The following is a 27,454-nucleotide window of genomic DNA, read 5'->3' as shown; positions in this document are numbered from 1 at the left end:
GCCTGGATGGCGCAGTCGGTTAAGCGTCCGACTTCAGCCAGGTCACGATCTCGCGGTCCGTGAGTTCGAGCCCCGCGTCGGGCTCTGGGCTGATGGCTCAGAGCCTGGAGCCTGTTTCCGATTCTGTGTCTCCCTCTCTCTCTGCCCCTCCCCTGTTCATGCTCTGTCTCTCTCTGTCCCAAAAATAAATAAACGTTGAAAAAAAAAATTAAAAAAAAAATGTGTTGAATATCCCTGATTTAGACACTGAGTAATTCCTTCCTCCGTTATCCTTCAATGTCTCGCCGTCAACAGTGCAGCAAGGACAGCCACTGCGACGCCTGAGTGTGATCCTCGTTTCTCCAGACAACAACCGTCCTCACAGAGAAGACAGAGCGGATGACGATGAGCACACGTAAGAACGTCAGCGGTGTGGTACTTTAGGCTCGAAAAGTTCCCCTCATTTTTCTGCTCAGAATTTTAGGTGTCTCCCACTCCTAGTCCGTTAAAGTTCTCCACCTGCTGCCCAGGAAACCCTCTCCACTCCACTCCTGCACCACCACCGCTGCTACTGCTGTAAAGTCTTGTCAACCTCAGCACCCAAGACACCCTAGTCATCCAGCACTTTGGAAACCCTCTTCCACGCTCAGGCACCCACACTTCCTGACGCTTTCTCATCCCCTTCCCAGCCTCCTTTGCAGGCTGCATGCAGTCATGTGACCTAGGCTCCACCAATCGGTGCACCTACGAGAGATTGCAATTTGGAAGAAAACAATGCAGTTAGGAGGCAATACCCAAGGCCCTGCAGGACAATGTGCTGGCAAAGATGAGGGAGGGTGGCAGTAGAGACAGGCAGCTTTCAGAGGCCGCAGTGGCCATGATCTGGAGGCAGTGCCCCATGCCCAGTGTCAGCAAGATCCCAATCCTGGCTCAGCATGGCAGGAGGGCCTCCAGGGGACCAACCCACTGAGAATAACTCCTATCCTGTTCCTGGGTGTAAAACGGCCAGGTCCCATTCTCTGGTTTCTTGGAAGTCCTGTCAGTTACTTAGTATCTTTTAATACATTCCTTTTGAGCTGAAATTTTCAAGAGTGAATTTTGTTGCTTATAAATAGTGTCTGCAGCAGAAATTCCTACCAAAGTTGGAAAGAATTATCTCCACAGCATTTATTCATTGATTATATGACTTAGATTCTCTGCCAGAGAAGAGATACCAACACTTGCAGGACTCATTCTCCAAGGCCTTCCAATTCAGGGAAAGAGAATGATCAGCAAACCAAGAAGAAGGTGGCCATGACAAAGGTACAAATGTGGCATCAAGGAGGCCTAAAGGACAGGGAAGAGGAGGACAAGTTGAGAGAGTCTTCAAGAAGCTGAACCTTGATTTGTAAAAGATAAACAGGTTGTGCACATGCAGGCAGGCAGTAGGACAAAGGCAAAGACCAAAGCATGATGAAGGTCAAAAAGGCTATGAGAGTCTTCCTTATGACAAAGTATGGGGTTGGGTGGGGACAGGACAGAGTCTCAGTAACCAGGAAAGAAAGGCTAGATAACCTAATAATAACAGCTAACATCACCTGAGTGCTTACTGTGTGCACTTCTCTAAATAGCTTACATGGCATTAACTCATTCACTCCTCGATACCACCCCAGGAGGTAGATAACTCTATCACCCTTATTTTACAGAAGGAAAAAAAACAAAAAACAAAAACTGAGGCGGAGTGGTAAGTGACTTGCCACGGGAGCAGCAGAGAAGGAGTTTTACCCTCTGACTCAGCTCCCGAGTCCACATGTGTCAGCACTCCATGTCACTAAAGTCAGGTGAGAACGAGTTCAGAGAGGAATTTATGTCCCATCCTAAGGATCTCGGATGTGACTTTCCAGCAGCACTGGAAGATTTTAAGCAGATGAGTGGAATGATCAGACTTGTGTTTGAGGAAAATGCAAAGTGTTTACAGAGTGGAGGGCAGCAAGAGGGAGGGCGGCTAAGTAGGAGGACGTTGCTCCACTCCCTACACTCACACCCACCCCATGCATACATTTACACACACACACACACACACACACCCCTCATCCTGGGGCCTGCCACACAAACCAAGACAACACAAAGGGGAGCTTTTGGGGACAGGATCCAAAACCAAGGAAGAAAGACTGACTATAAGCAGAAAAGTTCAAAATGGACCTATTTTGGAGCCATAGCTCCCAACTTAGCAGCTTTGTGACCCCCGATAAATTACTTAACCTCCTCAAGCTGCAGTATCTCTATAGAAGTAGAGAAACAAGATGAAAATCCCTATTGCAAAACTCAGAGTAGAGTCACATGTGTCCCCAGAATTCAGATTTTCTGCATCTTAAGACAGTAACATGTCCATACCATATATTATGCAACATACCCAACGAGGTCTGACACAGTCTCCTACAATCAAGTCCATTAATATTTCTGCAGCACAACATATGAATATTCACACTAAGTAGGATAAATCGAAACTATAAATGGTCTCACGTAAGTTCAAATTATGGTTTCTTATCAAAAGATTTCAAGTCATGTCCCTTTCAAATAGAGTTGTGAAACACTTGAGGTTTTTAAAGCTTTTGGGATTTCAGAACTGCAGGTAATATTTGCTTCAGAGTTTCTGTAAGAATTAAATAAGTAATGCATATGAAAGCACTTAGTATCTGTTTTCCCTCACAAGTGACAACAAATGTGACCCAGTATCCCAGTTACTCAGCCCAAGTACCTCAACTCTGCCATTTCAAAAACCCACCAAAGCTGGAGAAATCTTCACTCTTGCTTTTGATCATGAATTCTAATATTTATGGTCTATCAGCCCTACCACCAATCACAATGCCCATTTCACCATTCTTTGTGGGAATCCTATCAAGTCTTCACGCCAAATGTCCAAGTTCCTAAGGTGAGTGCTATAGACTGGCCCTGCCCTCCCACTCCCCTGCAAAGATCTGTCTGCAGGGCCACCCTGGAAGGTGTGAAGCTGGGGAAAATCACACTGTGGGAGACCTTCCCCTGTATCCACAATATTTTTTAGGGCAAAATATTATTAAAATCAACAAAAATAATCGTGAAGTGTAAAAGACGGGGGAAAGTGCCAGAAGAACACATTAAACCTCAGTAAGGCAATGGTGAGTGAGGAAATCTTTTTGGACTGTATACCATGGACCGCACGCAGCACTGCTGGGCCACCGGCCCCACCGTAAAGACAGCATAGTTTCTGCCTCCTCTTCTCCAACTCTCCCTTCTGTTCCCTTGCCTCGATCAGAGTTTCACTGAATCATCATCACTATTACCATCATGATCCTCCCATGATACAGCACTCTAAAATTTACTTGGGACTCTGATATATATCACCTTACAATTGGGACCTATGTCTTTATCCTTCTCTTCTGCCAGGCACTGCCTCCTCAGCCAGCCAGCCTACTCACAGCAGGTAATTTCTGTGAAACGCTGGTTGTTCTGGTTAGCAGAGGCCCTGGAGACAAAACATCAAGCCACACATATCAATCAAGACACCCACAGACCAAACCACCAGCGCCATTTTGTGTGTTTGCCTGGTCTGATTTGCAAGGCCACCATGGGCTGGAGATCAAGCCCATCATGTGGAGGAATGTTAACAGACTGACTGTCAGCAAAGAAAAGGAGAGAGGCTGTGTATTGGCAGTTCCATTGCCATTACCAAGAATAATGATCCCTAAACCTTGACTGAGCATCAGACTTACCCTGGAAAATTCTCTAAATCCAGATTTCCAGGCTTCATCCCAAAAGATTCTGAGACCACAGATGTGAGGGGAAGGCTGAGAATCTGTACTTTATTATGCTCCCCAGATGATTCTGATACAAAGGCAGTCTTGGGAACCACTGACCTAGAAAATCAGGAAACACAAATTACAGAAAAATCACTTGAAACATACCAAATTCTAATTTCTGGCAACTATAAAGTCTGTGATCGCACTGGAGGCAGAAAGGAAATGGCCTTGGAATATTAATACAAAGAGCTATAATAACTATTCACTTTGGATAACCTTTAGATAAATGACATGGAGTCTCTGCAAAGGAAGCACAAAATTTAAAGATGTAAAGCCTAAAATGAGGCAGAGTGACAAATGAATATTGGTTATCTAGAAGAGGCTTCTAGGCAGCTTATATGAAGGCTTGTTACTGGTTCTTCCCCTCAGTCTCTCTCGTTTTGCTCCCACTCCCCTCCCCAAGTGGAAGCTGCCTTCAGTTGCAGGATGACACTTCAGAAATCAAATGGAAACCGAAAAATTACTTCTCTGGTTAGCATCTGTGTGGCAATATGTTTACTGCCTCTATTCAGCCCTGAGCTACTGCCAGGGAAGCCAGAAAAGAGGGCAAGAGCTCTATTCATCTAATTACTCCAGCAGAAGAAAAATGTGTTAATTAACTGACCTTAATAATTCATATATATCCAAACCGAGGGATCATTAGACTTGCGCGAAAGGCCTGGCATCTGAATAAAGAATCCTCAGAATGATCTCAGGGACAGCCTCATTTTAGAGAGGTGATCTATTTTTGTTTTCTCAAGAACAAATCTACCACCTCCAAAATGATTGAAGAACCTTTCTGCAAATTATGGGTTTGCTGTAATACCTTGATTCCTCCAATTTCCTCAGCCCCTCCGGGGAATGTAAAATATTTTTAGAATCACAACAGCCTAACACATTAATTGGATTTCATTATGCTGGCTGCTGATTGGAACGCTATAAAGGGGAATGTGACTGTGTGTGTCCTCTACAGACTTTCAAATCAGCAAGAGGAGGGACAACGGGTCCCGCTTTTCTGGGGGGTTAATACAATCATTCAAATCACAGCCTCCTACCAAATATGCTGCTGCATAGAAACCAGCCATGAAATTAGTTCAATGAGCCTCAGCTCGTGAAGTCACTCTAAGAAAGAGAAGGGAAGCTGATAATCTCATTCTCGAAGATGGTGGAACACCCCCAAGCAGGTGTATTATTGACATTTGGCTTTCTGGGGGCTTAGCAGGCAGGGGTGGAGACCCATCATAAGTCCACATAGAAAGGAAGGGGGAAATGAATCATGCTGCATTTGCGATTGGGACAAAGTCATTTTCCAAAAGCGTTTATTAAACAATATACCAACATCATAGACGGAGGAGCATATAGATGGAGGCTGGCAGTCTGTGTTGCAGAGGACAAACAGGGATGGTGAATAAAGAATGGCAGGAGGTTCTTCAGCAGGTCAGCAGGACACGGTGGTGATGACAAAGATGGCGACTGGCCATGGTGGCAGGGGAAGAAGAACACCTGCCCCTGGCAGCGACTTCAGCCCATCCGGCCAAGGCCAGCACTGCAGTGTGTGTGCTGCAGCTGAGCCCCAGAGCCAGCAGCAGGGCCAGGGGACACCTGCCTCACCAACCAAGGGGACCTTGCCAGAGGCCCAGCTGGAGGTGGGAATGGGCTGAGAGGATGCCAACACGCAGGACCCCTGTCCATGGGATCCTGAGTGTTGGAGTGTGTCGCCCCCCACGAAAATTCATGTTGAACTTCCAATGCCCAGTGCCTCAGAATGCGACCTTATTTGGAAATGTTGCAGATGTAATCAGTGAAGACAAGGTCATACTGGAGTCAGGTGGACCCCTAATCCAATATGACTGGTGTCTTTATAAAAAGTACACCACGTGAAGAGACAGACAGAGGCCTGAGAATGCCATGCGAGGATGGGGTTCTAGTGCTACCAGCCAAGGAGCTGTCACAAGCAGTGGGACAGACCTGGAACAGATCCCTCCCTAGGGCCTTCAGAAGGAGCATGGCCGTGCTGACACCTTGATTTCAGACTCTGGCCTCAAAAACTGTGAAACAAGTTTCTGTTGTTCCGAGCCACCCAGTTTGTAATATTTAATTACAGAAGCCCTAGGAAACTAGCTAACGGGCCTGAGGAAGAAGGCTTAGAGTGGGTAGGAGAGGGATTGATCCTCTGGCACTAGAATCCAGCTGTCGTGGTCCAGAGCCCAATTCGGGGATCTTGGACAACTTGCTAGCTCTTTGAACCAATTCCTCCATCTATAAAATAGGGTTGTGTAGACAGTGCCTGTCTGTAGCATTTTTATGAGAGTTAAATGAGATAATGCTGGTCACATGGCTAGCCCTGTGCTGACACATATTAAGCAATCGATGAATGTGTGTTAGCTCCTGTTAAAGGGCTACACAATCAAATTAGCAAAGTGTGGGTGACAGTGGACAGCCATCTGTAATCTTTTTGCTCTTAGGTTTTACTTTGTACACTGCATGAACTGTGGTGTGCTTTTTCTAGCATGGCAGCTCAAATTATTTATCTACATGGCTGATCCACAAACATCACAACTCTCCTCAAATCCTTTCCCTATCACTGCCTCGCTAGACGACTCCTAGCTTGCAAATCTTCCATCAGTCCATGTCTCCGCATCTCCCTTCCTCCCTGCATCTCCATCCATCTCTCCCACAGCTTTCCCTCCTGGGAGGGTGCCTTTTCCTCTTTGCCCTTTCTGCTGGTTTCACCCACCTCCAGCTAGAAATCTTTCCTGCTCTCTAGCTGCTCTGCCTGGAGCAACCTCCCATTGTGGGCCCTCCCCCCTCCTTTTTTTAAGCCCCTTCTCATCCTACCTTCTCCTCAAAAACACATCCACATCCAATTATAGTGAATGGAAATAGGAGGCAGGTTCCCACTTACACCTAAACATCATCAACTACCTTCTAAACCCAACCCACCCACTGCTGATAAAAATAAATCTTTAAAAAATAGAATGAGTCAGTTGAATCCAATCTCTCTTCATTGAACCAGAAAGAGCTCTGTCTCCACATCCTGCACAGAAACACGGCGTGTGCAAGATAGGGAGGTCTGTGCGGGTAACTGTTCATGAAAGAAAGCTGCTGGGAGGTACCCCGGGCCCCCTCACCTTCCCTGCCCTGCATCAGTGTCTACTAGATGCTCCCAGGAAAAAGGCAGAGGCAGGGAAGCCAGTAAGTCATCTGCAAACATACAGAAGGGAAGCCAAGTCACACAGGCAATCCCCTATTTTCTCCACCATGCTACTCACCATGAATCAACCTTTTGGGATTTCTACCCACCTGTTATAGAAGCATCATCCAAGATGTGGGCTGCATCAAGTGCAGCAGTGCACAGATTTGTGGTGAGAGAAGTTCTTCTCTTTACCCAACATCTTGCTATCAATTAACAAGTAGTAGTAGATGATTCTTATTTTTCTCTGACAGTACGTATTTCTCTTGGGGAACTATTCTTTTTCTGTTCCATATGAGTCTCATGATGCAGTCAAGCAAAACCACACACACAGAGTGACAAAACTGGCCTCATCCCCCTGGCAACAGTGATTAGTCAAGGAATAAGCACATGATCTACGGTGGACTAACCAGAGTCCTCCCCTATGGTGGCATATACACACGGGGACAGAGAAGTGCCTTTTCCTACTGGAGTTGCTAAACAGGGTGTTTCCATGGGACTTTCATTATCTATCATCCTCACCACATTCAGAGCCACTCTGCAGGAGGTGGCCAACCTATAGAGCAAAGGTAGAGGTAAGAGACTGACAGAGATATACACAAAGACATAGCAACATCATTTGAGCCTCTGGATCCAGTCAATCTTCAAGCCATATCCCCCACCATCAGAATTACCACCACCAAGAGTTGCAGGAGCCCTTTTTTATTAAATTCACCTGGACTTGGAGTCCTACCTCTTGCAACTAGAAATGACATTGAGCCTCTGGCTTCTCGTGAAAATTGATCCATTTTCTCCCCAGATTTTACACACCAAGGGAGGGCTTGGTTCTTCCAAGTCAGACAAAACCTCCCCTCACCCCTTTACCCAGAGCAGGGGCCAGCTTACCTTACATTAACCAACTAAGAGGACCCACTCCAATGAATCTTCAATTAAAGATCTGGTTCCATGTGATTCCATTAAGACTACAGCTGTCAATTTTTCAAACACAACACAACAAAACAAAGGCTCAGAGAAGGCACCCTATGGGGCACCTCGTTATACACCTGGAGGCAAATAGATGCATGAGGGGGAAGTCTATCATTCCATATGCCAGATACAGCTCTGTTCTAATTCAAGCCTTGCAACACAGGTACACAGTTTCCAATCTGATCTCTGCTATGTTGAGGCCTATTGATTAAATTTCCACTCAGGTAATTCTGGGAGAAGAGTTGAAGGCAAGTGTGAAGGTAGGGGCACCTGGCAGAGCACAAGGAGGATATTAATAGTGGCCAGTTACCTGAAGAGTGTGTGAGAGTGAGACGGACTTTTAAGGACCCCTCTCAACAGGCTTCTCCCCCTACTGAAGACTCTGCCAAGGGTATGGGGAGTTCCGAGAACCAGGACATTTAGGAGGCCCATCTCCTTTCTGCAATCCAAGAGGCACTTAGCCAGCCCATCTGTGCAAGGAAAGGAGGGGGGACTTGCAAGCTTTCAGGAGAATGAAAACTTGGATGCATTGCTTCCTATGGCTCAGAGGTAAGGGAAGGAGAAGTCCCTAGTCTTGTGCCTCAGCTCATCCTGTTACCTCCCTGAGAGCTTGGACATGTTTGTTTTCCAGCCTCCAGGAACATCTTCTGAGGGCTTTATAGAGTCCCATTTACATCCCTGGCTTCACCCTTACTTAGCTTGCGGTTTGCCTGCCATCATCAGGAAAGCTCTGGGCAAAGGCAATTCGATGACTGTGTAGACAAGATGGCCCAGGGGTCTTGGGAAATTCTGCTTCGTGGGGAAAACACAGAAAGCACAAGCACACCCAGGGGAGGCATTTGTGCTCTGTTAATCCCCAAAACATCTTTACAAAGAAAAATTAAAGGCAAATTTAGACTAGAGTTAAGTAAAGGATATTACAAACAGAAAATGTTATGGGTGTGCTAGGAAAATGAACATTTGGAAGTTCCTTAACAAAGCCAGTCTGAGATCTGTGTATCGTGTGCTCTGAATTATCTGCCAGATAGCTCTGGGACTTTCGAAATTAAAACTGAAACGGGGGCAAAATACCCTAAGAGAAATAAACCTCAAAGATTTTTTTTCATTTTATTAAAAAATAATCCACGTCTGTGCGGTATCTAAAACGGTACAGTGCAAGGGAATGGCTCAAAGTGACAGGTTTGTGATTGAAGGCATCTATGAAAAGAGTGATTCCCCAAAGTGCCTGGCAGGGGGAGCTGTGCAGGGGACATTTTCCTAACCTGAGACTTGCCAGGCGGAGAAAGCCGTGGTTCCCAGTGCCCTGGAAACCCCATTCAGTCTTTTCCTCTCTCTTCAGGGTCTTCCCACGTTTGCCATTGGCCTCTACCTCCCATACTACTGACACAGCACTGGCCCTGCCACTGCCACTGCCATTCTGAAGCCATTTAACATCCTTAGATAGTGAACCATCACCCCAAACCCAAAAGCCGAATTCATGACCATGCTCCCTTCTTCCTGTCCTGCCTACCTCCCAACCAAGTCTACTTCCTGGCTTTGTTTCTGATAATAGCACCTCTGTTCTCTCAGTCACCTCCACTGAAACCACCGAGTTACTTTTTACTTTCCCTCCATTCACCCTCCCCCTAAACCTACTGTGGAGTAAAGAATTAACCTCATGCAAAGAAAGGTGTGACCTTTGTCTTCGGTGCCCAAAAAGTGATCTCTAGGCCCTTCAGCTGTCCTTCATGATGAGAATGTCTTTGTTTACCTAGGGACCCTCAGCCATAGCAGATACTCTAGCAGCATGATTGCAGAGCACTAGATAGGAGGTGGGTTAGGAAGTATTTCCCAAAGACGGACACAACAATCTTTTACCCCACATTCTCTTTGGATCCCTGAGCTGACTGTGTAAGGGATCCAACTATTCCAAGGCTGTCACGTCGCGAGGAAATGCAGATCACAACGAGAAGCCCTGGGTTGGTGCTCCAGTTCACAGCCTCTGCCACGTGCCAGACAAGTAAGGGAAGACACTGCCAATGATTCCAGCCCCCAGCCATCAAGTTATCCCCAGCCACTCACGTCTTCTTGGCTGAGGTCCCAGACGTTGTGGAACAGAAGAGAACTGATTCCAATGTGTCCTTCCCAAATTCCTGATCTACAAATTCTGTGAGTGTAATAAAATGGCGGTATTATGCCACTAAGTCTTTAGCCAATTTGTTGCCTTACACCACTAAGTGATACACTTTTCCAGCCACACAGGTCTGGGTTGGGCTTCCATTCTCTGGACTCCCATGGCATCTTGTACTTTTTTTTATTCTACCTTTCCATATGGAATGGTCATTGCCAGCTTGCTCATCTGTACCCCACACTGGGCATCACGCTATGAAGTCAGAGACTGCATTTATCTCTATGTGTCTATATCTCCTCAGCATTCCGCAAGACGCCTAGCAATAAATAGGGAATAATAATCATCCAACAAATCCCCCAATAAGATGATGCCACAAGAGCACTAAAAGAGCTTTTGACGATTGGCCAAAAACATCACACAACAGGAAAAAAAAAACAGTCCAGAATATGCACCCGGTGAATCAGATGGATCATCTTCCTGTATGAAAGGAAGCACCCCAGGGGCACCTGGGTGGCTCAGTTGGTTAAGCGTCCGGCTTTAGCTCAGGTCATGACTTCAGCGTTCCTGGGTTCAAGCCCCGCGTCAGGCTCTGTACTGACAGCTCAGAGCCTGGAGCCTGCTTCAGATTCTTTGTCTCCCTCTCTCTTTGCCCCTCCCCAACTCACGCTCTGCCTCTCTCACTCTCAAAAATGAATAAATGTTAAAAAAAAAAAAACAACAACTTAAGAAAGGAAAAGAAAAGAAAGGAAGCACCTCAGATCAGTGTGAGGGTTGACAAAAGCCCAAGCCCAGTTCCACCACAAAACCAGCTTTCAAGGTGTGAATTTTTCATAAAAGGAAGGCAAGTCTGCACTGGAAGATAGACCCAGATAGCAGAAAGGCTAAAGGGTCAGGGCTTTGATCTGGGTGGAAAATTATACTGGGAGTTTAAACCACAAAGGGACCCAGAGAGAGAAACAATGCCTCGCTGACCTTTATCTAAGGCCTGAAATTAATTATTAATCATAGATCCTGACCCACATCTACTGAGCTGCATCCTATTTCAACAGAGGCCTTTATGGTGCTCAAAAGATTTAGGAAAAGGGCCAGGGTGTCACTCTGGGCAATAATGAAGGGATCAGGAAGATTCACTCCCCGGATTAGGAAAAATTAACGTTTGGCTAAACTGCCAAGATTTTATTTAGAAAAACTTGATGGGAATGAAAACGTGTGAATTCCCTGGCCAAGTAAAAACCTGCAAAAACAAGGAATATTATCTGATCTTATTTCCTAAATAGAAGTAGGAATACGGATTACAAGAATGTTGGCGGCATATGAAATAATGACCTGCCAACACAATAGCATGTAAACAAAGCAGACAAGGGAGGTTAGGTAATAGAATGAAGATTTCTTTAAAAAGAAAACTGGAAGTTCAATTTAAAAAACTATTTCCAGGGTTGTGTAGGTGGCTCAGTCAGTTAAGCGTCCCACTCTTTACTTCGGCTCAGGCCAGGATCTCAAGGCTTGCATTGTCAGTGTGGAACCTGCTTGGGATTCTCTCTCTCTCAAAAATAAACAAATGTTTTTTAAAAAAAAAACTATTTCAACAGTAGAGAATTGTATGTTTTGACATTTTTCTCTCTTCGATGCTCTGGGCTTTCTTTCTCAAAACCACTAATATGAAAAGGAAGGCGTTAATAAAATAACCAATTCTGACAAATGGCAGAGCGGCACGCTTGCCGAAAGATATCATAATCAGAGAGGACTGGGGCCTCATCAAGGTCCAATTTGGTGCTTTAAAAATTCACATCCATGGGGGTGACTGGGTGGCTCAGTCGGTTAAGCGTCTGACTTCAGCTCAGGTCATGATCTCGTGGTCCATGAGTTCGAGCCCCGTGTCGGGCTCTGGGCTGATGGCTCAGAGCCTGGAGCCTGCTTTGGGTTCTGTGTCTCCCTGGCTCTCTGCCCCTCCCCCACTCACACTCTGTCTCTATCTCAAAAATAAATAAACTTTAAAAAAAATTTTTTTAATTCACATCCGTGTTTGTCTACGGGAGTCTTTCAAGCTAAGAACCATGTCTTTTCTCTTCCCTCAAGCTTGAAGAGTCAAAAATTTACTAACTTTTTAAACATGTAATACATTCACATGATATAAAATTCTACAGGTACAAAAGGGTAGAAGCTGCAACTAAGTTTCCCTCTAAGAGTGCTTTTTAAACGCCCAGTTTTATTCCGGAAATTTAGAATCTCTGATGCCTTATTTCGGACCCACAGGAAGAATAGCATCAGGAGTCATTTTCTGTGTTTGTACCAAGAAAAGAAATCTATTCAATCGATTTGTAGTGTTATTATTACAGCCACTTTGTGTCTTAATTCAACTCTTCTGAATTTACTTTCCCTCCTCATCATATTTTGAGACTTATGACCATGGCAAAATCCTACCACCTAGTGGAAAAATTCTCCATCCTTTGCTCTGAATCCTTCTTACAATTTAGAACACATTAGCTGTTAGCCATTAGCTACGTATGTAGGTCACTTTGAAAACTTTAAAGGAATAAACTGTTCAGACACTTTTAATAAATGAAAGATGCTGTAGATTTTTGCCTCAGAGGCTTCAGCAATGTTTCCATTTCTGAGACAAACAATAGTTACTGGGACCTGCAGAGATCTACTTCCATTGTTGAGACTTTTTTCATTTTTATATTCATTTAGTGTTGATAACATCAAGATATAGGCACCACTGGATGACATCAGGCACAATATTAATCTCTTGGACATGTTAAGGATGGTAAATTCATCTCCACACCTGTCTAGCAGTCATTGAAATTGAGAAAGAAGCATGTCTTTCACAGACTTGAGGGAAAAGACATGTTTCTTTCTCAATTTGAATGACTCACAGACAGGTGAGTAGATGTGAATTCACCATGCTTTCAGTAGATTTTGAGGTTGTATTTCACAATGGCTAGACGACAATTCTATGTGTATTCACAGACAGGGATTTTCCAATGCTTTATTTAGTTTGACTACCCCATCACAGTCAATAGTTTTGAAGGCACAAAAGGTGATGCAGAGATTATGTATTAAGGCTCCGACCAATACATCAGAGATGAGAAGGGGAGGAGAAGAGAGAGAACAAAAATAGTTAAATTTTCCTGAAACTTCAGTCCATTCTAAATCGGCATGAGTTGACACTGAAAGAAAATAAGATCTTTTCTCTTTTCTCCTTCTTCCAGATGGAATCTTGGGTTCAGGTCATTCAATCACTTGCCTCAGACAACAAAGAAAAAACAAACAAACACCTGCCAATAGGGACAAAGAAGTAATACTCCCAGAAGTTCAAGGTCCTACCTTACATTTGTGATGCCTTGTCTGTTCATCTGTTTGAATATCCAGGTGCCTGCAAATCTCTTTTGGCATTTGATTCACTCATTTTGGGATTCCTACACCATGAGAAAGAGTTGTCCCATCTCCCCAGACCATCTTCAACTTTCATATTTCACACTACAGAAATCATTCACCTTAAGTCCACCCCTCCCCCAACCCTATGAGTGTCCTTCATATAAATGTATGTTTTCCTTGGGGTGCCTGGGTGGCTCAGTCAGTTAAGCATCTGACTCTTGGTTTCAACTCAGGCCATGATCTCACAGTTCGTGAGTTTGAGTCCTGCATCAACTCTGTGCTGACAGTGTGGAGACTGCTTGGGATTCTCTCTCTCTACCTCTCTCTCTGTCCCTACCCTGCTCTTGCTCAGGCTCTCTCAAAATAAATGAATAAATTTTAAAAAATAATAAAAATAAATGTATGTCTTCCCTTTTCCTCCTATCTCCTCAGTCAAGGAAAATATTGGTTATCTCCTGTCAACTCCCTCTCTCCCTTTTTAAATGGAGGCTTGATATTTTCTGGATTATCTTGTCTTAATGAGGAGGTAAGTTCACACATACTTTCTTCTCTCTTCAGCTTCCATTTCCATACCACACTCTTAGTCACCAACACCAATGTCCATATTCAGAATTTATGTTCTAAAAAGTCTGAGCCAAAACTAACGTTATCTCTTCCTTCTCTCTTTCTTCCATCAAATTTGGTAATTGAATATCCATATTGATAACTCCTTGGCATTCCCATTTTTTTTTGGGCATTCCCATTTATGAATAAACTTTAGCATTCAGATTCAGATATCTCCAGGAGGAGTTCAATGGAAGGATGGAGAATAAAGCAGTTGGGAGGCTTGACTGAGGAGTTTTAGAGTTTATGACTGGCTCATAATAAAACCCTTTCTCTGAGAACCACCTTGCAAAAGCCATGTTCATACAATATGGTCCCACACCCCAGTTCAGCCATATGTCAATAGACCAAAAATAGTCACCTGGTAAAAACTGAGCCACAGATTCTCCTAGAAACTTGGAATGGAGTTCAAAGAGATTCAGGTTGTTTCTGGAACTGAGGACATATAAACTTACAGGCTATCATCAAGTTTTTACACAGTAAAAGATTGATCTTCAGAGAAAGAAGAATGAAGCAGAGACAAAAGAACCAGACCAGAGAAACTTCCCATCTGTTCTTCCTCGTTCTTATGTCCTCCCACTTCCTATTGGAAAACAACTTTAATGCTTCATGTGGTGTGTGGATCTGTTGGTGGTGAATTCTTTCAGGTTTGTATGTCTGAAAAAAAAAATGTATTTCTCTTGTTTTAAAAGTTATTTCTGCTGGGTACAGAACTTTGGGTTGACAGTTATTGTTGTTTTAATGTTGGTACTTCACCAGTATTGTTTCACTATCTTCTCACTTCTCACTTTGTTTCCCATGAGAAATCTGTCATCCTTATCTTTCTTTGTTCCTCTGTATTTAACATTTTTTATTACAGATTTTGAGCAATTGGATTACAATATGCTTTCTTCATGTTTCTTGTGCTTTGGTTTCACTGAGCTTCTTGGACCTGAAGATTTTTAGTTTCCATCACATTTGGAAAACTGGGAGCCTGTATTTATTCAAATATTTTTTCTTCTCTCCTGTGGGGACTCCAATCACACAAAACTTAGACTCCTTGGAATCGAGATATAGTTGATGTTCTGTTTACTTCTGCTGGCTTCTCTCTCTTTTTTTAATGTTTATTTATTTCTGAGAGAGAGACAGAGTGTGAGTGGGGAAGGGGCAGAGAGAGAGAGACACAGAATCCGAAACTCCAGGCTCCGAGCTATCAGCACAAAGCCCAATTCCAGGCTCAAACCCACAAACTGTGAGACCATGACCTGAGCCGAAGTCCCATGCTCAGCCAACTGAGCCACCCAGGCGCCCCTGCTGGTTTCTCTTTTTGTTGCATGTTTCATTTTAAATAATTTCGATGGTTTTGCCATCAAATTCACTGCAAATTTCTTCTGCAATGTCTAATCTGCTGTTAATACATCCAGTGTATTTTTCATCTCACACCCTGTAGTTTTCATTCTAGAACTTTAATTTGGGTCTTTTTTATGCTTTCCTTTTCTTCAGCTTTTTAAACATATGGAATACAATTCAAGGCAGGAAACTGGGACAATGGTAGGGCTTACCTTGTTTGTTTCCACTCTCTAGAGATAATAGTCCTTCAGTGCCTGATGCCCATTATCTTGACACCACAACTGCATATATCTTGGGGCACAAGGGAACGATAAATCCAGTCCTAGCTACTTTGTCTTGATCAGAAGCAGAAATCCCTTCTTCCATTGCCAAAGGCCTCTTGTTTGGCTTTTCCTTGGATTTCAGCACATACTAGCCAATGTCTTTTGAAAAAAAATTCTCTTTTGGCCTAAGCAACAATATCTGATACACTGAACAAGTAGAACTTGCAGAGTTTCATCATAACAACAACAACACCTGAAAACTATATTTAAATCTCTTCACTGGGAGGTAACCATTCTTCTCCTGATCTTGGAAAAAAAACTCAGGGCAATCTATGTAGAATTTTTCAATATTAGTACCCTCCCATGTATACATCACCCTAAGAAGGGACAAAGAAAGCTAATAGCAGAGGACATCTTACATCTCTAATATAGGTGATAGATTGGCAGGAAATTTGGGAAGTAAAAAATGAAAATAGGATATATAAATAAGTAGCTACAATGAATTTATGTAATATCATAGGCTACACACATCTATAATGTGTTTTTAATTTCTAATCATTCAGAGGAGCTATGGAGAATCACCATATTCACCCATAAAATTACCCTGAGTGCCAGAGGCAGAATTCCAAACCACATAAATCTTTGATCTGACCTAATACATGTGGCCCTCCTTACCACAACACAACCATTAAGACCAAAGAATAAGTTGACATGGAATCAAAGAATGTCAAGAAACAGACACAAAATCAATCAAGATTAAACTAAAGGTGAGTCTAATTAAAATAATTTGGAAGTAAAACTCCACCTAAGAAGCTGATAATGAACAGATGTAGGAAAGGATTAAAAAGAGGAAATGCCAAATATATTTTAAGAGAAGAGCCAATTATGAGAAAAGAGTATGGATGTAATTTGGACCATAACAATGGATGAGGGTTGGTGAACCATCCACGGATAAGCTAGGTCTCTTAAGATAAGGCAGCCAAGTGCTGCCTACACATCCATGACTCCTTGAACACCACACTCCATTTTAAGCACTTTATTTGCTGAGGAACAAATGAAAATTGGAAAGAATCCAAGGAAAACTAAAAGTGATCATAGAAGAGCAGTTTTTTTAGGACAATCTAAATTAATTAAAGATGGAAAATCTGGTTAAAAGACAGTGAAAGCAAAGAAGGATGCATGGATGAAATTTAGTCATAAAACCAGTGCACAAATCCAAACAGGAAGAGAGTATGACAAGAATAGGAGGACAAAAGCATTAAACCTAGAAAAACCTATAATACAAAGACAGTTGGGGTTTGGGGCAAACAAACAAAAAGGTGTGAATTACAGGGAGCACAGCCTAGCTTTGTGAAGGAGAGAGGACTTACTGGTCAGGTATCTTTTTTTCTAAACTTCTTGAGTCAGAAATGGAGCTGAACACTGAATAAAATGCAGGAACACAAAGACTTTCTTGTCTCCAACACAGTTACAGTCTCCAAATCAGTTTCATTGGCAGTGAACCCATGCAGTTGCACAGGACCCTGTGCAGGACCATCTTGAAATTCTCAATAATTTACAAAGGGCCTGAAATTTCATTTTGTGCTGGACCCCATAAATTAGAGAGCTGATCCTGCAATAAACTCCAAACTATAAAAAATTTTACCACTACTCACAAAATGTCTTTTCCCTCCACAGCTAAAATTACAGATAAATCTAGAGAGAGACCAACGCAAGAACAAGGACCATCCATTCAACTCTTTGCTCTGCAAGACCTCCCCTTCTGTCATACCTGCCAAGTGAGCTTTCCCCAGTCTTCCTTCCCCAAAATAATAAGCACAAGGACAATGGATTCCTCCACAGAGGTCACTATGTGTTAATAAAGTCTTTCTTTGGTCAAGTGATACCTCTAATCTTTCCAGATTAAATCACATTTGTTCTTGCAGAATCCACACTCTGTTTCTGGTGAGTAGAGAACTACATTGGTAGAAAGGAGAGCAGGCCTGCAAGGCCTAAGATATTAAAGATTCCTTATCCCAAAATAGTATTAATAAGTAAGAAGTTGTAAGAAATACACATGCACATAAATATATTCTAATAGCTACAAACTTTGATTTATATATGCAAAAAGTCCCCCTCTGTGCCAGACACTGTCAGGCACTGGGGATTCAAGGATGAATAGAGCAAAGTTTCTAACCTTATGGCAGTTATTGTCCAGTCATATTAAATGTGTTCAGTTTATTTAAGTCCAGATACTGAACAGGCAGTTCATTCTTTATCTGAAGCACAGTAAAAAGATGTGGATTGAACAGATATATGGAAATCATCTATATATAAATGGCATATGAAACCATAAAATAAGCTAACCCAGAAATAGCACATAGAGACAGAAGAACAGTGGGCAAAGCCCCAGGGAATGGCAACTTTCAAGAGGGAGGCAGAGCAAGAGGGGCCTTGAATGGAAATAGAATGGAAACCCCAGGAGTATAGAAGGAAAATCAGGAGAGTGTTGACCCGGAGATCAAGGGAGTAAACAGTTTCATGAAAGGAATGATCAACAATGTCAATTCCAACAAGAAGGTCCACTAAGAAAAGGTTTGAGAAATGAGCATTGGATCTAGCAATGAGGTCATCTGTTATTAAACCTTAGCAAGGACAGTTTCCACAGATAGGTAGAGGTGAATGTCCAGTTGCAGTGGACTATAAAGAACGGACGTGAGGTCCAACTATAAAAGACAACGGGTGGAGCCCACCATTTTGATAGCTCCAGACAAAAAGGAGAGTCAGAAACAAGGCAGTGGCTAGAGGAGATATTGGGAGAAGTATTTATTAGGAAAGGAGAGACTTAAATGGGTATCAGCCAGAAGAGGAGCTAGTGGAAAGGGACAGACTGACTACAGAGAGCAAGCTCCCAGGTTAGAAAAAGAGACTGAGATCAAGGACAGAAGGCAGTGCAGTGCACACTGATCTGAATCTTGAGGAAAAGCCACAGACAGGGTGAGGTTGTAGGAAGGCCTGTAGAGAGACAAGACAGTCATTCAGAGAAACTCTCCTGATGGCTTCAGTATTCTCTCTGAAGGTAGGGCAAGCAACCAACCCAGTTTTCTGGGAACAGAAGGCTTTCTTAGGACAGTTGGTCAGCCTATTGTCTGCTCGAGGGCATGCCTTCCCTCCCCCGCCAAACCTTTCCAGCTCTTATTCTCAGGGTCACAGAATTTGGGTTATGCCCCAAATGGTTATGCCTTTTGGCATAACCATGTGTGGTAATCATATCTTCCCACTTAGGAGTAAGCTCCATGAGGGTGGCATGTCTGCCTGGTGAAAAGACACTTACGGAGTTTGATAAATTCTTACTGCTTTGTAGAGAGATACTTCCCAAAAGACCTGAAATAAGGTTACCCTGTGCAGACGTTCCTAAAAGTGAGATCAGAGAATTTGCCAAAATTCAAAAAAACTATGAATTCCTCACCAGAGCTAGGAGAAAATTCCTTGGCATCGAACCCTGCTCTCACCTTTTTGCTGTAAATAAGAAAAATAACAGCCACCCTCCTTAATTAAATGTTTACCAAGTACTAGGCATCATTTTGTCCAATTATTACAGCAACCTTATTAGGTAGGATTATTCCCATTCTATAAGTAAATGACCAAGGCTTAGCCAAGGTCACACAGCTGGTGAGCAGCAGAACCAGATTCAAAGGTAGGTCCTTCATCTCCAAACCACACACTCTTCACCTCCGTCTAGCTGGCCTTCTAGCCTAATAGCCACTTCGCCCAGACGTAAGCTCTCAGCTGTTCTATGTCCAATATAACCATTCACTGTCCCTTGGATATCACACACTGGACTTTAGCTCTTGCCTTCTTTCCTCCCTTCAAAGTGACCTCCTTCCTCTGAAATAACCTACTGCCACCAGGTGTCCCTCCTCTCCTGTTAGTGAGCACCACTTTGTTCTAATTGCAAATCAAGCAATGCAAGCAAACTGGAAAGACTTCCTAGCTTAATTCAATTACACAAATTCACATTATTGGGCAATATGCTTTCCCCTGAGGAAGCCCAGATGAAAGAGTCAAGAAAACACAAGTACATAATGGCAAGGCAAAATCTGCGTGGTTCAGATGAAGTTCTAGGTTCAAAGGAGGAACAGATTGCATCAAGTTGATGAAAGATTCCTTTGTGACTTCTACAAGTAATATGGAAAGAACCTAGGTTTTCTACCATCTGTACTGACGGTTTAAAAATAGGTCCTAGATTGTACCTCAAAGGCTACCTAACGTCTTTTCTTCCTTGTTAATTTCTGAGTCTATAAGAAACCATTTTTGAGCCCTTAGGTGATTCAGAAGTTGACCCCAACTCATCAATATTAAAGAAGTTTGGGAGAGCAAGGATGTGGAATAGAATTATAATTTACTCTGTGGTGATATTTAAAACCACTTTAGGACATGGAAAACCAGACATTTTTAGCATTTGAGGAGCCATAATTAAAGTATTAACTGCTTTTTCCATTGTTTGGCCCCTTTGTTGCTCCCTTTGTTCATCAGACAATAAATGCTCTGTGGCTGCAGCTCTCCACATTCAGAAAGAATATTCCTGATGGAACAAGCCTGTTACAATCCATGTCTTTGAGGATTCATGCATGAATAATGCATTATGCTTTGAAATTTAAAAAGGGACATGAGAGTCAGAGGAAGCCAAAAAAAACAAAGAAAAATTAGGATCATGACTTCCTTTCCCACAGCCCATGCCTTCTTATGTATCAGGGAAGACAGAACAGCCCATGTCTTCCTCCATCTGGGAAGACTTCAAGCACTGCCGCCTTGCAAGTGGGCTCCTCACTTCACACCATGGCTGCTTTCTCTGCCCTTATTCACCTTCACATCCTACTGCCCCCATTCCTGGTCTGAAAGCAAATGTCTACAGAAAAATCCTTAGTATTTTATTGGCAAGACCAACTTTGAAGGGAAGAAAGAAGAAAAGCAAAGCAAAGCAAAGCAAAACAAAAAGAAACAAAGGTAGAAGTTTCCTGGGGCACCTGGGTGGCTCAGTCGGTTAAGCGGCCGACTTCGGCTCAGGTCATGATCTCGTGGTCTGTGAGTTCGAGGCCCCACATCAGGCTCTGTGCTGACAGCTCAGAGCCTGGAGCCTGTTTCAGATTCTGTGTCGCCCTCTCTCTGACCCTCCCCTGTTCATGCTCTGTCTCTCCCTGTCTCAAAAATAAATAAAACGTTAAAAAAAATTTTTTTAAATAAAAAAGGTAGAAGTTTCCTGGAATTTCCTTCCAACCAGTTATGTGACTTCCTAGAGGTCCAGTGTGATTTCTTTTCGATGGTGGGGGACATTCAGGGGCAATACAAATTAACTCTTGCAAAGACAGAAAATTTAACTACACTTAAGACCAGTTTTATACTGTCTTTGTAGTTCGAAGAGATGTATCACGCTGAATTAACGGAGTCACTACTCATTCCCCACCGCTTTTTGTTCCTCAGGTGCTGAGGACAGAATTCATCATTCACCTCACTTCATTGGCCATGACTATCACTGGTTTCAGTTAATTGTTGAATATTTTGGTATTCCCCCCTTTTTTTTTTATCTCACCACCTTTGTAGAGTTGTTTCTAAGTCACGTACAACTGTTACATCAAGGAGGAGGGACATCTGACCATTCCTCAGCATTAATGCTAATCCCTAGGGAACATCCATATTCTGTCAAAGGACCCATAAAATGTGTTCAGCTGAATCTACTGAAGACAGGAGGTTCTCATTCAAAATGAAGACAAGGTGGACTCTGACGTAATGAGCGTGGATGGGGCAAGGGCAGGGCCATTCTCACGAGCAGCCGCCAGCAGCACTATCTCAAGCAAAAATCTAAAATCTGAATCCTTCGTGTCTTTAGATCAAGATCAAAGACACAATATTTCAATGTATGTGAAAAGACAAACTGCTGGACAGTCTACCAGCCTGTTCAGGTTGTCAAGTCTCACATTTCAAGTAAGCCCATAGGTCATGCTATCACAAAGCTGCTACTATGAGAATAATCCTCTTCTGATCTCCTGGGGCAGGAAGTGGCTTCTCCTCAGGTGCCTTACCTTTCAGGGTTCCTGAATTCTTACTCACATCTGCTACCAGGAAAGCTTTCAAGGGCTCTTCAGAGCCCTTAAGAGGAATAGCCTCTTAACCTGGAGCCTAAGGCAAGCGCAGTTGAGAAGGTCCGAACATGGTAGGGGGTGGAGAGGAAGGAAATGAAAAGTACAAAGTGTTCTTCTGAAGACATTTGTGGGTTCTTTGACAAAAGATCATTAGTGTTCCCTGAAGATTAAAAATATTATCGATTGGGATGAGCACTGGGTGTTGTATGGAAACCAATTTGTCAATAAATTTCATATATTAAAAAAATATATATATATTATCGAGGAGCACCTGGATGGCTCAGTCAGTTAAGCATTTGACTCTTGATTTCAGCTCAGGTCATGTTCTCACAGTTGTGAGATTGAGCCCCGAGTCAGGCTCCATGCTGAGTGTGGAGCCTGCTTGACATTCTCTCCCTCTCTCTCTCTCTCTGCCTCCCTCCCCTCCACCCTCTCTCACTCACTCTCACTCTCTCTCTCTCTCTCTCTGCCCATCTCCCACTCATGGTGTGTGTGTGTGTGTCTCCCCCAAAAGAAATTAATAAACACTTTAAAAAATATTATCCACAAATGATCATGTGGTCCCCCTTTTAAAAGCACAATTTATTAGCGAATTATAAACACTACAGAGCCTGAATAACTTATCAAATTTCCTGTTCTCACCGGAAGCAATACTCCTCTGTGTTACAGAGGAGCATCCTAAAAATCAGGGAAATTGAGGAAGTGAAGAGAGGTCAAGACTACACTGTTACTCATGTGCTGGACCAGAATCTAAACCCAAGTTTACTCCAAATCCATGATCTACACAGCCACCAATCCAAACTGAGTGCCAGACCCATCACCACAGCAACTCTTTAAACACATGAGCTTCCTATCCCACTCCCTGCCTTCTAGATCCAAATCTCTGAGAGTAGAGTCCAGGAATCAGGGGCTTTTTAAAGCCTCCCAGGTGCTCTCTCAATGGACAAGCTGTGAACTGCTATCTCCTGTTTGTGGTGACAGGTCGATACTGGTTTCTTCCTCTTATTTGCACATCCCCCCCCCCCCGCCCCCACCATTTCCAGTGATTACAATTTACTTGTTCTGTAGACCAAATAGAAAACAAGAGAGTATTTTTAAGTATTTTTTTCAGGCTGAAGTAATCATCTAACCCATTTTTAAGAAATCAGTCTCCTCTTGTGATTAAAAAAAGAATGTAAAGAAACCAGCCAAGCCGTTAGCAATACAACGCATTAAATGCTTCCGTCTGTTTTCTCTGGCTATTCGTAATTTAAAAGTAAGAAATATGGGGGTGTTGACCAAACCTTTCAGTTCAGGGAACAAAGTTTCTTTAAGAAGTCTTAAATGCCAAGGCCTGCCAGAGTAAGACATTAGGACAGAGTATTGGAATCAGGTGCTGAAGTATCGTATTATACGCAATTGACGTGGATTTATTTGAACAGTTGTTCCTCATAAAATCTTCACGCTTATCAAAATGCCCTCCATCCCCAACCAAAGGTAATGTCCCATCTGACTTCCCCAGGTTGGAAAATAATTGGTTCCTAACGTACCATATGACATAGGTGAGAAGCCAATTTGCAGAAGGAACCGCACTTTGGCTCCTCTTGGGTCCTCTGCAGCACCGGCTCAGAGAAGCCCAGCACAGCCCACACTACTACTGGGTACGGCATATACTCTCAATTCCCACTTGTTCCAGGGAATCAAGTTTATTCTCCCTCGCTTTTTCATCACGTCTTCAAACATCGTTTTCACCTTCAAAAAAAGTAGAATAATATCTCCATAATGTTTCCCCATAATTTTTTTTTACTGACAAGATTTTATCGTCACCAAGAATAAGGGGAAGCACAGGTGCCAATAAGAATATTTTCATTTTTCCTCTGTTTCAAAAAATACACTTCCTGACTCTGAAAAGATAGCTCCTGGTCCTTTCTCTTTTTCACAGCTTCTTTTGCACAAACTCATTCACAAAAGAGATAGATTGCCAATCTTTTCTGATCTCTCTTTTGCTCATCCTCGACTGAATTTAAATTGGGGTCATTACGTTAAGGTGGAATAAAACTATTTTATACACCCTAACTCAGAGAGGTCCTGTTTCCACTGCAATTATCTTTCTAAGCAATAACAGTGGGATAGAACACAATGTTTTGTGCCGTATTTCCGAAGACACCTCTGCATGACATGCACACCAATATTCTTCCCTTTGCCACAGGTTATTTTTAGTAAAACAATTGTTTTGTGTTATTTTTAACCCTCCAGGTTTGCTTTGTTCTTACCCAAAAGCCTTGCTTTGGAGATTGGTGTCCACTGGAAGAATCTCGGACAGATGACCTGGGTCTTTTCCGGAGAAATCAGTAATGTGTGTCCGCTCAATTGCAGCTCAGCAACCACACTGGGAAGCTGGGGCCTCCTGGTTCCAGGTTACTCTGTGCCCCAGTGGCCTCCAGGTGTGAACAGCAGTGTGTGGTGGGAAGGGCTGGGCCAGGCTCACCTGCAGGTGGTTGTCAATGTAGAACAATTTGAGGGGTATAGGAAGGTGAAATATAAAGTGCATGGCCCTGGGGGCAGAAGATGTGCATAATCCTTTCATCACAGTAGAGCCCACTGTCAGGAAAAAAACTTCTCTCTTAGCCTCTTGTGAATACATATAGAGTCTAAAGAACGATACAAAATGTTCTTTTCCTATCATGGCAGGTCTCAGATCAGCTGTCTCTTCTGTTTCTTTTTGTCCTCCTTTGCCTCACATTAGTGTACCAGCTCCCTCCTGCCATTGAATCTTGTGGTCAGGTTATTAGTGCAGGACAGACAGATTTCTGGCTTCAACTCAGGTAGGCAAATGTGGATCTTTACGTTCTTCAGACTAGCTTATTTGGTAAACAATAAACCCTCCTGCGTTTATTGATCACCTCTTATAGCATAGTAAGTTTTTTGCTAAAAAGCTCTTACCTTATCAGATGGGCCAGATGAGATAAGGATGCTATGGTCTTAAACAGTGCAGCAGAAAAAAGTATTTTGGCTTTAAGTCCCAAAGATTTAATGTAGAGGTTTAACTGTAGTGGGTTATTTCTACTATACCATACTTACTACTTTTAATGTTAGTAATAATTACAGTAACAGCTAGTAGTTACTTTCTTTCCAATAGCTTTAAGTCCTTTACCATCTCTTTTAAGCCTCCCAACGCTACTAAGAAATAGATTTTATAATTATCCAATTTTGTTGATAAAGAATCAGAGGTTAATTTTCCCAAACTCATGGTAAATAGTGGCAGCAGAATTTGAACCAGGAAGCTGGGCTCCCCAGCCCCTGTCCCAGCTGCCATATTTGACTGCTACGTAGGCACAGGGTACCAAGTTTCAGTAATGCAAGATGAATACGTTCTCAAGACTTTATGTCCAGCATGGTGATGACAATCAACAAAACTGTATTGTATACCTGAAATTTGTTAAGAGGATAAATTTTAAATATTCTAACCCCCCCCCAAATCTGCCCCCAATACACAGATGGTGACTATACAGGTGATGAATATGTTAATTAGCTTAATTGCGGTGCTCATTGAACAATGCATACATATATCAAAACATCAAGTTGTATACCTTAAATACGTACAATTTTTATATGTCAATGATAGCTCAAGAAAGCTGTTGAAAAACAAAGAAAAAACAGTTTCATTTAAAAAATTCTCCAAATGTTAACATGTACCATGGTTATTTTATACACACACACACACACACGCACACCTTTCTGAACCTTTTTGGGTTTGAAGACATGATGTCCCTTTGTCCTTAAATGCTTCCATGTATGTTTCTTAAAAACAGGCCAGTCTCTTACATAATCATGATATAATTATTAAAATCAGGAAATGAACATTGACATAATACTATTATCTAATCTACAAACCTTATTCAGATTTTGCTAGTTGTTCCAATAACAGCCTTTATGGCAAATTAAAATCCCTGTGCTGAAGGAAAAAAAAAAAAGCCTACATGTGGACAAATAGCCACCCAACGTTTCAAAACAGGGTCAATGAGGCGCAGGGCAGGGGGGCGCCTGGGTGGTTCATTCCGTTAAGCGTCTGACTTCGGCCAAGTCATGATCTCGGGGTTCATGAGTTCGAGCCCCATGTCTAGGCTCTGTGCTGACAGCTCAGAGCCTGGAGCCTGCTTCGCATTCTGTGTCTCCCTCTCTCTCTGCCCCTCCCCCACTCATGCTCTGTCTGTCTGTCTCTCTCTCTCTCTCTCTCTCAAAAAATGAATAAACATTTTAAAAAATTAAAAAAAAAACAGGGTCAATGGAAATTGTTAATCTGTGAGTCCAAATATCAAGAGCTCTGGTGACTGGAGTTTTCCAGGCTGTGACCATGGCTCCATCCGTCTATGTTGTATAGACAGGCCAGTGCAGATTCCAAAGAACAGAGCCACAAAAGACAGGTGAAATGATTTATGAGACCCTACTTCATGCTATGAAAATTATAAATTTATTGGAATGAAGATCATTTGTTACTGGGCACAAAATACACCCACTGTAAATTGAAAGAAAAAAAAATAACAAGTGCAAACAGATTCCAGGAAAGAAATGGGCATATATATATATATATATATATATATATATATGGTTTGCACACAGTACATATATATATGTGCATATATATACACATATATCTGTGTGTATATATATATATATACACACAGATATATGTGTGTGTGTATATATATATAATGCTTATTTATTTTGAGAGAGAGAGTATGTGCATGAGTGTGAGTGGGTGAGGGACAGAGAGAGGGGGATAGAGACAGAATTTCAAGCTGTGCTCTCAGCACAGAGCCCCAGGCAGGACTCAATCTTATGACTGTGGGATCATGACCTGAGCCGAAATCAAGAGTCAAATGCTTAACCAACTGAGCCACCTATGCTCCCCAGAAATGGGTAAATTTTTAAAAAGTTGTTGCTTCACTTCTTCTGTCATTTCTACAATAATGTTACAACAAATCCTGATAAATTATTTTGCTACAACCCATCAACAATTCAATAAGGATTTCCCAGTGAACACAAATTTTAGATTATTAACATAGCCTATATAGTATTTATCAATTTAAGAAAGTGAGTATCCAGGACAAACGTTTTTGAGTGCAAAAATGTGTAAGTAAAATGTCTTGTGTTATTTGATTAATTATTTAGTGTTATAAAATGTATGTATGTGTATGTTTTTAACTTGGGGGTCAACTGACAGGTCTTTGACCAACCCAAAATGACAGAATCACAATACATTCATCAATAAACTTGTGCAATATATTTGTATTATATAAAAGATTTTCTAACACTGTGATTTTTGTGGTCAATTATTTATTATTATTATTATTATTATTATTATTATTATTAGAGAGAGAGAGAGTGAAAATCCCAAATAGACTCCATGCTCAATGAAGAGTCCAACGTAGGGCTTGATCTCAAAACCCTGGAATCATGACTTGAGCCAAAATCAAGAGTCAGATGCTTAACTTACTGAGCCACCCAGGGGTCCCAAGATTCATTTACTTTTTTAAGCTTATTTATATCACGCCATGTCTTAGATCATAAACTGTATACATTACCTTTTGTGCTAAAACAGAGCAGGTTCCAAATATTCCAAATATACAATTTCCTACTATAGTTTAGTAACGACCACAAACCTATCAGGTTTCTTCAAAATTAATCAGCAGAACATTGAAGGAATTTTTTTTTTCATGAGAAAGGAAGCCAACTAA

The 27,454-nt window shown here is 42.3% G+C and overlaps 1 long non-coding RNA gene across 1 annotated transcript in view; it reads right to left on the bottom strand.

Annotated features, from left to right (window-relative positions):
* LOC123383967 overlaps positions 1 to 25,784 on the bottom strand; it is a 37,104-nt gene extending 11,320 nt beyond the window's left edge. Inside the window, exons 1-2 of the long non-coding RNA XR_006594431.1 lie at positions 23,990 to 25,784; positions 3,711 to 3,854 (exon numbers count right to left, since the gene is read on the bottom strand). This is a non-coding gene — a long non-coding RNA (uncharacterized LOC123383967). The remainder of the gene's footprint in view (positions 1 to 3,710; positions 3,855 to 23,989) is intronic.
* Positions 25,785 to 27,454: the final 1,670 nt, after the last annotated feature.

This window comes from Felis catus, chromosome A2, assembly GCF_018350175.1.
Source record: "Felis catus isolate Fca126 chromosome A2, F.catus_Fca126_mat1.0, whole genome shotgun sequence".
NCBI lineage: Eukaryota > Metazoa > Chordata > Mammalia > Carnivora > Felidae > Felis > Felis catus.
This window is presented reverse-complemented; position numbering and strand designations above follow the sequence as displayed.